Source organism: Bos indicus, chromosome 6 (assembly GCF_029378745.1).
Source record: "Bos indicus isolate NIAB-ARS_2022 breed Sahiwal x Tharparkar chromosome 6, NIAB-ARS_B.indTharparkar_mat_pri_1.0, whole genome shotgun sequence".
NCBI lineage: Eukaryota > Metazoa > Chordata > Mammalia > Artiodactyla > Bovidae > Bos > Bos indicus.
In genome coordinates, this window is record NC_091765.1 from 80,162,051 (window position 1) to 80,174,135 (window position 12,085).

General features: G+C 35.5%; 1 pseudogene; it reads left to right on the forward strand.

Annotated features, from left to right (window-relative positions):
- Positions 1 to 5,861: 5,861 nt before the first annotated feature.
- Positions 5,862 to 6,293, forward strand: LOC109560160 (small ribosomal subunit protein eS26 pseudogene; annotated as a pseudogene).
- Positions 6,294 to 12,085: the final 5,792 nt, after the last annotated feature.

A 12,085-nucleotide genomic window follows, 5' to 3' on the forward strand; every position in this document is an offset into this window, starting at 1 on the left:
GCAAGGAGATCAAACCAGTCAATCCTACAGGCAATCAGTCCTGAATATTCTTTGAAAAGACTGATGCTGAATCTGAAACTCTAATACGTTGGCCACCTGATGCGAAGTACTGATTCATAGTCAAAGCTAGGTGTTTTCCAGTAGTCATATTTTCTCACCATCACCTGAATGAAGGAAAGATAACATGGTAAACCATATATAAATTCTTAAATATCCTACCAGAAAGGAAAGGAGTCATTTTCACTCAGGACATATGACCTGAAGAAAGTCACATGACCAAGCTTAATTTAAAAGGAAGAGGGAAATTTTATTCCCATCCCATGCCAGAAAGGGTAAGACAGATTACTGTGAATAAATCCAGGTATACCACTGATACTACATTTTGTTGGACACAAGTTACACCTGCTTGATCATTCAATAAAGTTGAATATGTTGAATGACAGCTTTCTTGTTTTTTAATTTATACATGAGATAATATATTAAGACATTTATACATTCCACTAAGCACCCAGATATTATCTGCTAAGAAACTACATACACATCATTCATTTAAAGAAAAACACAACTATGTTTAAATTGTCATTGATAATAGCAAGAGACCATTATTTGTCAAAACGTAATACATTAATTTCTCATCCTGTTTAAAATTCATGAAGCCATATTCAGATAGACAAATGCTTATTAATTTCTAAATTGCTTTACTGACTCTAATGACAAAAATGCAGAGCTTGTAGGATGCAATACAATTATAATTAAAGTGAATTTTCTACTGCTTATTTAGTTCAACAGATATTTTTGAGTAGTTTTACATCCTGAAGATTTGCTTTTTCATATTACATTGGATTACTAAAGGTAATTTTGCTTAAATAAACATATTTCTCAAGAAAGGGTGCCTTTAGTTAATTATAATACCACATTATATCAAGTAAACAGGATTCTCTATAGTCCACTGGATAGTCATACTTTGAGTTAATGGGGAAAAATGATAGAATTATAAAACTACCCCTTTATGCATGTAGAGGATATATTCATATCCTTTGCTATATGATTTTGAGTTTCCTCAAACCACATGATAATGTCTACATCCCCACTTCCTAAATCTGGGTTGAATTGTCTTGTGTTATCTGACTGAATGCATCATAATTTAAACAGTACCATATTGGAACCTGAAAAGACAAAGAAGCCTTGTGTTCCTTAGCTCTTCCTCTTTTAGTAATCTATATAGAATGAAGACAAACCCAGCCTAATCTGCTAGTAGACGAAAGATCACATAAAGTAGAGCTGTATCAACCTGGCCAAATTCCCTAAATCAGCCAGCCTATACTACCAGACTATAGCCACCTCTCCAGCTGACCACACATATGTGAGAAAGCCAAGTTAAAATAGACTGATTTTGGCCTGCAACAGAAAAGTCATCCAGCTAATGCATAAACTTCTGGACAAAAATAAATAAATAAATATTTTTTGCTGAAATGCCACTGAGTTTTTTGTGATTATTTGATGTGTGGCATTAAATTGTGGTCATAAATAACTCACACAAGCTTACATGTTTATGAGAATTTAGCTTTTGAAATTTTTTTGTGTCAGTTAATGCATACATGCAGGTACATTATAGCTCTATGTACTTTCCTTTCAGTGAAATTATTTTTATTAAAATAGGTGCTTAAATAGATCAAAGTTTCATGACCTTGAAATACACAGTGTTACGAACAGCATAGATTTAGGAAGGAGTGATGGCTTTATTATATTATTACCTGAATCTTTATTTATGTTTTGTTTTGCTTTTCAGCAACTGATTTTATTAAATTGGATAAAATGACTTTATTCCATGGTATTTTTATTAGCTCTTGCAAGTGTTATTTAGAATGATTTCTTTTTAACTGATTTGAGTTCTGTTTGTAAAAGAATGAACAGAATCATAGAAAAATATAAATGGGGAGATCAAAGGAAGCAGCAATTCCATTCCAGGCTCAAATAATTTTAAGGGTAGTACATTTTTAAATCCTAAAATTTATTGATGTTTCTCACTCTACTAAAAGCTCAAATGATATTGTTGAACATTTGACTTCATAAGTAAAGAATAAATAAATTTCAAAGATGTTCATATCTTATAGCTGAGCTGATACAGATTTTCAAAATTGTTACTACTCAGTTACAATTAACTTAATTATAGTAATTGTCCCTGATATTAATTAAATGCTTAGTGTATGAAAGCACATTCTAAATGTGTTATAGGCATATGTTTGTTAAAAGTAGACTATTTATAATTAAAAAGCAAAAGAAAAGAAAGATAAAGTAATACAAGATGTTTACTGGCGCATGGAATTTAAATTAGGTCAGAAATGGACAAGAGGCATTGAGAAAAAAGTGGATACCAGAGTAATTTGAACGTTCAAATTGAGTTAATTGTGCAGATAGATGGGGAAACAGTGGAAACAGTGGCTGAATTTATTTTTCTTGGCTCCAAAATCACTGCAGATGGTGATTGCAGCCATGAAATTAAAAGATGCTTGCTCCTTGGAAGGAAAGTTATGACTAACCTAGACAGCACATTTGGAGAAGGCAATGGCACCCCACTCTAGTACTTTTGCCTGGAAAATCCCATGGACGGAGAAGCCTGGTAGGCTGCAATCCATGGGGTCGCTAGAGTCAGACACGACTGAGCGACTTCACTTTCACTTTTCACTTTCATGCATTGGAGAAGGAAATGGCAACCCACTCCAGTGTTCTTGCCTGGAGAATCCCAGGGACAGGGAAGCCTGGTGGGCTGCTGTCTATGGGGTCGCACAGAGTCGGACACGACTGAAGCGACTTAGCAGTAGCAGCAGCAGCAGACAGCATATTAAAAAGCAGAGACATTACTTTGCCAACAAAGGTCCATCTAGTCAATCAAGGCTATGGTTTTCCCATGGTCATGTATGGATTTGAGAGTTAGACCATAAAGAAAGCTGAACGCCGAAGAATTGATGCTTTTGCACTGTGGTGTTGGAGAAGACTTTTGAGAGTCCCTTGGACTGCAAGGAGATCCAACCAGTCCATCCTAATGGTGATCAGTCCTGAGTGCTCATTGGAGGAACTGATGTTGAAGCTGAAACTCCAATACTTTGGCCACCTGATGCGAAGAGCTAACTCATTTGCAAAGACCCTGATGCTGGGAAAGATTGAAGGCAGGAGGAGAAGGGGACAACAGAGCATGAGATGGTTGGATGGCATCACCGACTCGGTGGACATGGGTCTGGTTGGATTCCGGGAGTTGGTGATGGACAGAGCAGCCTGGCGTGCTGCGGTTCATGGAGTCGCAAAGAGTGGGACACAACTGAGTGACTGAACTGAAAACTGAACTGAATCCTGCTAAAAGAGTTGCTATCACCTATTAATAATCCAACAAACTTGTACAGAGTAGAGGAGGGGAACTTCTAAAAATTAAATATTTTAAAAAGAAAAATTATATATACTTAATGCAAATGCATTTTCTGTTTAATTCCTTTGGTAACTTCATATATTAAACTTTTTTGTGATTTTTGTTCTTTCAATTTGCAGATGAGGAGATTAAGTGAGATAGGATTAGGATACTGATATGTTTAATTCTAGAGATAATCCTAAAGATTATCCTCAATGAAATTTTAAGCTTTTATGGTCTAGTTTTGTATTTCTGCCTTTACAATGGAATGATATGGACAGGTTAGAAACAAATTTATTAACAGAATTTGTCGTTTACTAACTGATACAAATATAGTTATATAAACTATCTTTTGCTATATGCATATTTTAAAATTTTATTCATACTAATAAAAGGTAAGGTTTTTTTTTTAAATAAATCTTTCTACTTTTGCTTGCCTTTCAGTCACTTTCTCTTCCTCTTTCCTACAATATCCCCTCTTCAGTTAATATAGAGTATCTTTTTTACCTTAATAAGAGAAACAAATCTTAAGAGCAGAATAAGGACTCCCCATAAAGAAAAGTAAACTTCATAAACTAAATTTACTAAGTAAAATTTTTACTAACAAAAAAATTAATTAATTAAAACTCTATAAATTAAAAGACATGAATTAAGAATTTTCAGTCCTTGGTGATATCATAAAAAGAGTGATGAAACTGAAAATGTTAGTTACTTAGTCACGTCCGACTCTTTGTGACCGCCATGGAGTGTAGCCCTTCAGGCTTCTCCATCCATGGGATTTTCCAGGCAAGAATACTGGAGTGGGTTGCCATTTCCTTTTGTAGCGCATCTTCCCAACTCAGAGATCAAACCCAGGTTTCCCTCATTATGGGAAGACTCTTTACCATCTGAGCCACCAGAGAAGTCCCAAAAGGAGTGATAAATAAGTCAAAAATACTTTTGCTCATACATAAGATTGACAGGCAAATCTGCAAAAAGGACTAGAAGGAGATGAACAAAACGTTCTTTTTTTCTCTCTCTAACACACAAATCTGTGAAGATTGACTGAGGTGGCTGAGGGCATCTGCTAATATGAGTCTAAGTACCTCTACATTGAAACTTGAGATTAACGGAAACCAGTTCACCTCTTAGATTCAATATATATCTGCTATCTGTGCATGTTTAAATATATATATATATATATATATATGTGTGTGTGTGTGTTTTTATATTTCTCTTAGCTCATTGAGCTCACTATTGTAGAAGAATATTACCAGTATATAAGGGATATCTATTTCTCACTTAGGGTTTTCCTGGTGACTCTGGTCAAGAATCCATCTGCAATTCAGGGGAGGAGTGTTCTGTCCCTGGGTTGGGAAGATCCCCTGAAGAAGGAAATGGCAAACCATTCCCCAGGTGGCTCAGTGGTAAAGAATCTGTCTGCCATTGGGAGACACAAATTTGATCCCTGGATCAGGAAGGTCCCCTGTAGAAGGGAATGATAACCAGCTCCAGTATTCTTGCCTGACAATTCCATGGACAGAAGAGCCTGATGGGCTATAGTCCACTGGGTTGTAAAGAGTCGGGCTGAATGAGTGACTGAGCATGCATAAATGCTCAAGATAAAAATAATTTCTAAATTCTATTTTCTAACTAAATATTTACAGATATGCTATAGCATACATCAGAGATTCTTTAACGATATAAAATATCATAAAGTTATTCTAGTAAAAAAGTGAAGCAGAAATCATGCGAGAAAAACTACATACATCAGCAAACACTAAATAACTTTTTAAAACCAAAACCTCATAAAAAAGGAAAAATAGAATCATTAGTGACATTCAGAATAAAGCTGTGAATTTTAATTAATAAGATTCATTTGAAAGTAATATAATAAATCATATTCAAATTGTAAACCTAATAAAAAAGTGATCAATAAAATTTATAATAAAAATATAAGGTGATTACTAAAATGTGACTTAAAATAATTAACTTCAATATTCAGTGTTATTGTCTTCAAAATTTTTCCTTGCATCCACCCTATAAGAATTCCTGAAAATGTATGCATCTAGCTAACATATATTTTCTTTTTTGGCCATGCTGCATGGCTTGTGAATCTCAGTTCCCTGACCAGGGATTGAATCCATCCCTGGTCATGGTAGTAATTGTGCCGACTCTTAACCATTGGACCACCAGGGAACTCTCTAGCTAACACACTGGATATTTATTATAGTTGAAGTAAGTTAATTTTCACTAATGATACATATAAATTATTTAAAAGTTGATAATGGTTTATGATTATTTATATATGAAACAAATAGTTTATGATATAACTACTAATTTTAACTACTTAAGCAGAAAGAATTAGAAATTATTTTTGTAAGCATTGTATGTGGGCTGTATACAACATGTCTTGAAGAATCTGGTAATCTACAGAACATTTCAAACACGAGAATCACATAGCCTCTCTTGCCTTGGCGCTTCCAAGATGACCAAGAAAAGAAGGAACAACGGTCGTGCCAAAAAGGGCCGCAGCCATGTGTAGCCTATTCGCTGCACCAGCTGTGCCCGATGTGTGCCCAAGGATAAGGCCATTAAGAAGTTCGTCATTTGGAACATCGTAGAGGCCGCAGCCGTCAGGGACATTTCTGAAGCGAGTGTTTTTGATGTCTATGTACTTCCCAAGCTGTATGTGAAACTACATTACTGCGTGAGTTGTGCCATTCACAGCAAGCTAGTCAGGAATCGCTCTCGGGAAGCCCGTAAGGACTGAACACCTTCACACCAATTTAGACCTGCGGGTGCTGCCCCACGTCCTCCACCAAAGCCCATGTAAGGATCCAAGTCCTTAAAGACTGAAGAAATATTGCTTTCTCTGAAAAGACAATAAAATGGAAATTATAAAAAAAAAAAATCACATAATGTGGTTGTTTTACTTCTTTCAATTCAGAGCACCCCAGTGTGTACAATACTTAGATGATAATGCTAATTCTTAGTTTTTAGATAAGTACTTTTATATCAAATAATGATAGAAAGCTTTATGAGTTTATGGTTCTTAATTAGCTATCATAGTTCAGTTCAGTTCAGTCGCTCAGTCGTGTCTGACTCTTTGCGACCCCATGAATCTCAGCATGCCAGGCCAAGTGTCTCTAAAACTAAACTTTAACTATTTCTCTTTGTTTAGCACATTATAAATTTTTATACCCCAAAATATTCACTTCATTAACACTTGAAATAGATGCAGAAGAATATATGGGTGAAGAATATTATTTATTTTGGTAAACAGAATAATAACCTCCTAAAGATTCCCATGTCCAACTTCTAGAACCTGTGAATATGTTATTATATATAGCAAAGTGGATAGACAACGATGATTAAATTAAGGATCTTAAAATAGGGAGAGATCATGAATTATCCAGGTTGGTCCAATATAATCAGAAAGTTCCTTAAATGATAGAAGAGACAGAATAGGAAAACAGATGTGTTCATAGAAGCAGGGCCTGGAGAGATGCACTTGAATGCTTTACAGACAGAAGAGAATCATGAGCCCGAGAGAGAGAACATTCTCTAAAGAAGCTGGAAAAGACATGGAGTAGAATCTTCCCTAAAGTCTCAACAATGAATGCATGACCATTTTCAATACATTTTTGAATTCCGAACTCCAGAACTGGAAGAGAAGAGTTTCTTCTTAAGACTCAACATTTGTGGTAATTTGTTACAGTGCCCTTACAAAACTAATGCACTTATTCTCATCAATGGAAATGAACTATTATGAACAAGCTCACTGTCAGATCAAGACCTTTAAGAAAAAACATCTATTGAAGTTGTTGATTTAAAAATCGATTTCTTCTGAAGAATCTTTGTGTGTAGCAATGTAGTACATTTACTACAGTTTTGGAGACTTGCTAAGGAGCACACACTTAATTAAGAACATGGATTCCACGGACAGTGTTCCGTGGTTAAAACAAATTTTTGATTCTTTCTGGGCCTAGGGAGGACTGGCGTGCTACAGTGCATGGAGTCACAAAGAGTCAGACATGGCATAGAGACTGAACAAAAATGAGTCCCAGGATCTCATGAAAATTACCTACTCTCTCTGTGCTTAAGTCTTTTATACTTTTTAGTTGTAGTACCTGATGAAAATTGCCCAATCTCTCTGTACCTTAGTTTCCTAATTCTTTTGACTTTAAAATTGTTCTTTAGTTTGTATTTCATTCATCATAAAGGGAAATTAGACATGTTTATTAATAAACCATAAATCTTTCAAATTTCTTAAATTTAATAGCAATTCAAAAATACATATTAACTTAAAATAACACAACATCTCTGTGAGTAATGTCTAGTATCTCAAAGAACTTAAGTAGTTCTCAACCATAACTGTCAAGAAAAATCATATGAAACATTAAACAACCCCAAAACACAACGAAAGATCAGATAATAGCAGTCTGTGATATTAACAAATTACTCTGGAATGAACCAGAGACATGTTCTCACATTTTCAGTGATTTTGACCAGTTCTGTGAAGTACTAGTTTTAAAAGTGTTAGTGACACTTCATTAAATACACACATACACACACACACACACACACACACACACACACACTAACATAGTGGTGACTATATATTTATATTTATAAATACATACACACATACATACACACATGTATGTATTATACATATATGTATGTATCTATTTACATATACATATATATTTAAATAAAATATTTATAAATTGATTATTTTGTGTTTATACTCAAAGAGTTATTTTACTACGCATTTTGTTATTATCCAAAAACTGACTCAGAAAGCTTTACTTGGAACTCCAGTAATTTTTAAGAGCATGAAGAATTCCTGAGGCTTAGTTTGAGAACTATTGCCATAGATCATAATTTGGTAATCTCAAAGAAAAAGTTTAGTACTTTTAGGCTTCCTAGTAAATATAATCTACTATTCAAATTTATGAAATCACGTGTTATAATAAAACCACTCCTAAAATGAGCAAGGTAAAAAACTAATCAGTGGGAATACTGAGAACTACTTCAAAATTATCAGGCAAATATTTCATCTAACTAGGTGAATGTTATACATGTCTAAAAAAGAAAAGCAGCTAGAAAAAGAATGAAAGAGAAATCAGTAGAAATAATTTTTTTACATTCAGTTCAGTTCAGTCACTCAGTCGTGTCTGACTCTCTGGGGCCCCATGGATCGCAGCACGCAGGGCCTCCCTGTCCATCACCAACTCCCGGAGTTTACTCAAACTCATGTCTATCAAATCGGATTACCTCTCCATAAAAAGTATGATGAACTTACTGATATTTTGAAAAGTTCCACAATAGTTATAGCCAATTAATTAACTAAATATTTAACATAAGATAAATATAATTGTTAAATATTTTTATGCTTTCAATAAGCTTTTTAGTGGATGATGTTGATAAAGGACACTAGAGACATTTTAGAAAACTATTAGCCCTTAAAGTCAAATAAATGTATGACTCTATATGAAGAAATATATTTGAGTTCTTCTCAGAAACTTAATAACTCTTATTGAGCAATCTGGAAAAGAGAACAAATTATATCCAAAATTTTGGGCAAATGCACTGTACATTTTTGAGATAAGATATACACCAAAATAGTGGCTGTACTAATTTGCATTCCCACCAACAGTGTAAGAGGGTTTCCTTTTCTCCACACCCTCTCCAGCATTTATTGCTTGTAGACTTTTGGATTGCAGCCATTCTGACTGGCGTGAAATGGTACTTCATTGTGGTTTTGATTTGTATTTCTCTGATAATGAGTGATGTTGAGCATCTTTTCATGTGTTTTTGTTAGCCATCTGTATGTCTTCTTTGGAGAAATGTCTATTTAGTTCTTTGGCCCATTTTTTTGATTGGGTTGTTTATTTTTCTGGAATTGAGCGGCAGGAGTTGCTTGTATGTTTTTGATATTCATTGTTTGTCAGTTGCTTCATTTGCTATTATTTTCTCCCATTCTGAAGGCTGTCTTTTCACCTTGCCTATAGTTTCCTTTGTTGTGTAGAAGCTTTTAAGTTTAATTAGGTCCCATTTGTTTATTTTTGCTTTTATTTCCAATATTCTGGGAGAGGGCGAGGGTGGGATGATTTGGGTGAATGATATTGAAACATGTATAATATCATATATGAAATGAGTCGCCAGTCCAGGTTCGATGCCTGATGCTGGATGCTTGGGGCTGGTGCACTGAGATGACCCAGAGGGATGGTATGGGGAGGGAGATGGGAGGGGGGTTTGGGATAGGGAACACGTGTATACCTGTGGTGGATTCATGTTGATGTATGGCAAAACCAATACAATATTGTAAAGTAACTAATCTCCAATTAAATATAAATATATTTATATTTAAAAAAAAGATATACACCAAAATAACTTTCCCTCAGCTGAACACAAGTGTAACATTTTGTCATCTCTTCCCTTGAAGACTAGATTCCTTGGGGGTGGGGGGGAAGGATATGATATTAAAACAACTGGTGTATATTTTTCTTAATTAGCTAGATAGCTTGAAACCCTTCCTTTCATCCTTCTCTTTTTTATTTCCCTTCCTTTCTGCCCTCTCTTATTTCACAAATGTCCACTATGCGTCAGCCAGTGCAGTTATGTTACAAAAGCCAGATAGTAGACATGCTATCACATATCTTAAAATCTAGTGTTGAATACATACATTTAAAAGGGCTTTACAAAACTGAGAGAACATAGACAGTGCAGATGACACAAGTAACAGAATATTCCTCGTGAATGTAGTGGGTATGTGTCATGTAAAATTACAGTGGGAATTAACTAGGTGAAGCAGAGAGGGAAACTGAGGTAAGACAGTTCAGGGGAACTGACAAGGAAGAAAGTGCTAACACAAAAACTTAAAACAAAACACCTATGGTAGTTAATTTTATGTATAGACTTGACTGGGCTAGGGGATGCCCAGAAAGCAGTTAAAACATTATTTCTGGGTGAGTAAGTGAGGATATGTTGCTGTATAGTCAACTTGTACCAAAGTCAGAGAATCAGCTTCAACTCGTTGCAAGAGCATAGAAGAGCTGATTTTTGAACCATGAGCAGATCTCTAATATGGCCAAATGACCTTATTCAAGAACCCTGAGTGGCTGAGCTGTGATTCTTCTATTGGTATTTTTATCCACGTTACCCTTATCTACCTTCATTACTGCTGTCATCATATGATGTGCAAGACCAACTTGCTAAAGTGGTAAGGACATTTACTAGAGAGTCCTTTCTTAATCAGGCCCTATTCAAAACTGACCACTTTTTAAATCACCTGGTAAATATCAGAGCAATGTACACTGTATGTAAAATCCAAATAGGCCTACCAAATGCTCCACTTCTTTTCAGGTGGGAAGGGCAATGTGCAATAATATATCCTTTAACTTGTAGAGAATTTTCTGATTGCCCAAGAGCTGCTGCTGCTGCTGCTAAGTCGCTTCAGTCATGTCCAACTCTGTGTGAACCCATATATGGCAGCCCACAAGGCTCTCCCGTCCCTGGGATTTTCCAGGCAAGAACACTGGAGTGGGTTGCCATTTCCTTCTCCAATGCATGAAAGTGAAAAATGAAAGTGAAGTCACTCAGTCGTGTCTGATTCTTTGCGACCCCGTGGACTGCAGCCTACCAGGCTCCTCCATCCATGGGATTTTCCAGGCAAGAGTACTGGAGTGGGTTGCCATTGCTTTCTCTGTTGCCCAAGAGCAGTGACATTTAAATCTTTACTAATACAAAATTCCCTTGAATCTTTGTAGTTTACAATTCACACCTGTGGTGTTCATGGGTCTAACCATGGCAACCAAAACACCTGCTATTATTATTCCCATGTGCAATTTACATGTTTTATGTATTTTTCCAGATAAATAACAAACCCAATGGAGGTACAGAATTAATCTGTTTAGTGAAGACACCACACCTGGTAAAGCTGAAATAACTTGTAGCACACTTGTAGTCCATGTGTAGTACACTTGTAGCTCACAGTCATTCTTTGGCAATTGCTATAATCTATAGGATTATTGTAGAATCAAGCTAGTAAATTACAAAGGGTTATAGTGGGGAACATAATTCCTCCATTGCTTATGCTTTTAAGAGTGGCACTAATCTCTGTCATTTCACAAAGGTTGTAATATTATTGATACTTCTGACTTTCTACCTCAGGCAGGGATGCAGAAGTTTCAGGAATTTTCCTGATGTCATCCACCTGCTCTAGCACATGGCTTTTCTAAATGTCCCTATACTTCTTGGATACTATGACAGCATTTCTATTCTTCTTTGACAGTTTTGTTTTCCATGTTAAAACCCTTGAAAATAGTAGGCCTTATTTTTCCCAGTGAATATTTAATATAATTGTTGTAATTGCCTTTAGAGACTAACTGGGAGAAACACTACCATATACATTTGCTGTGATGTGTTAGCAATCTTCCTCAATGTGACTTAGCCTTCTGTTCAACTCATGTTCTCCAGTCCCTAGGAACCCCATGTTTTATTATCCATCCCCCATAGATTGCTGTAAGTCATTTCAGCCTTTCTGTTTGTTGCAGTAACTGTATTCATCGTGTCTTGACAGTTAAATACTGCCATTAGGTTTTTGCTTTCTGAAGTCTTATCACTATTGTCACTCAGGAGCCCAGTTGCATATGAACTTCCATTATCAATTCTGGCCTACAAAGGATAGAAAATACT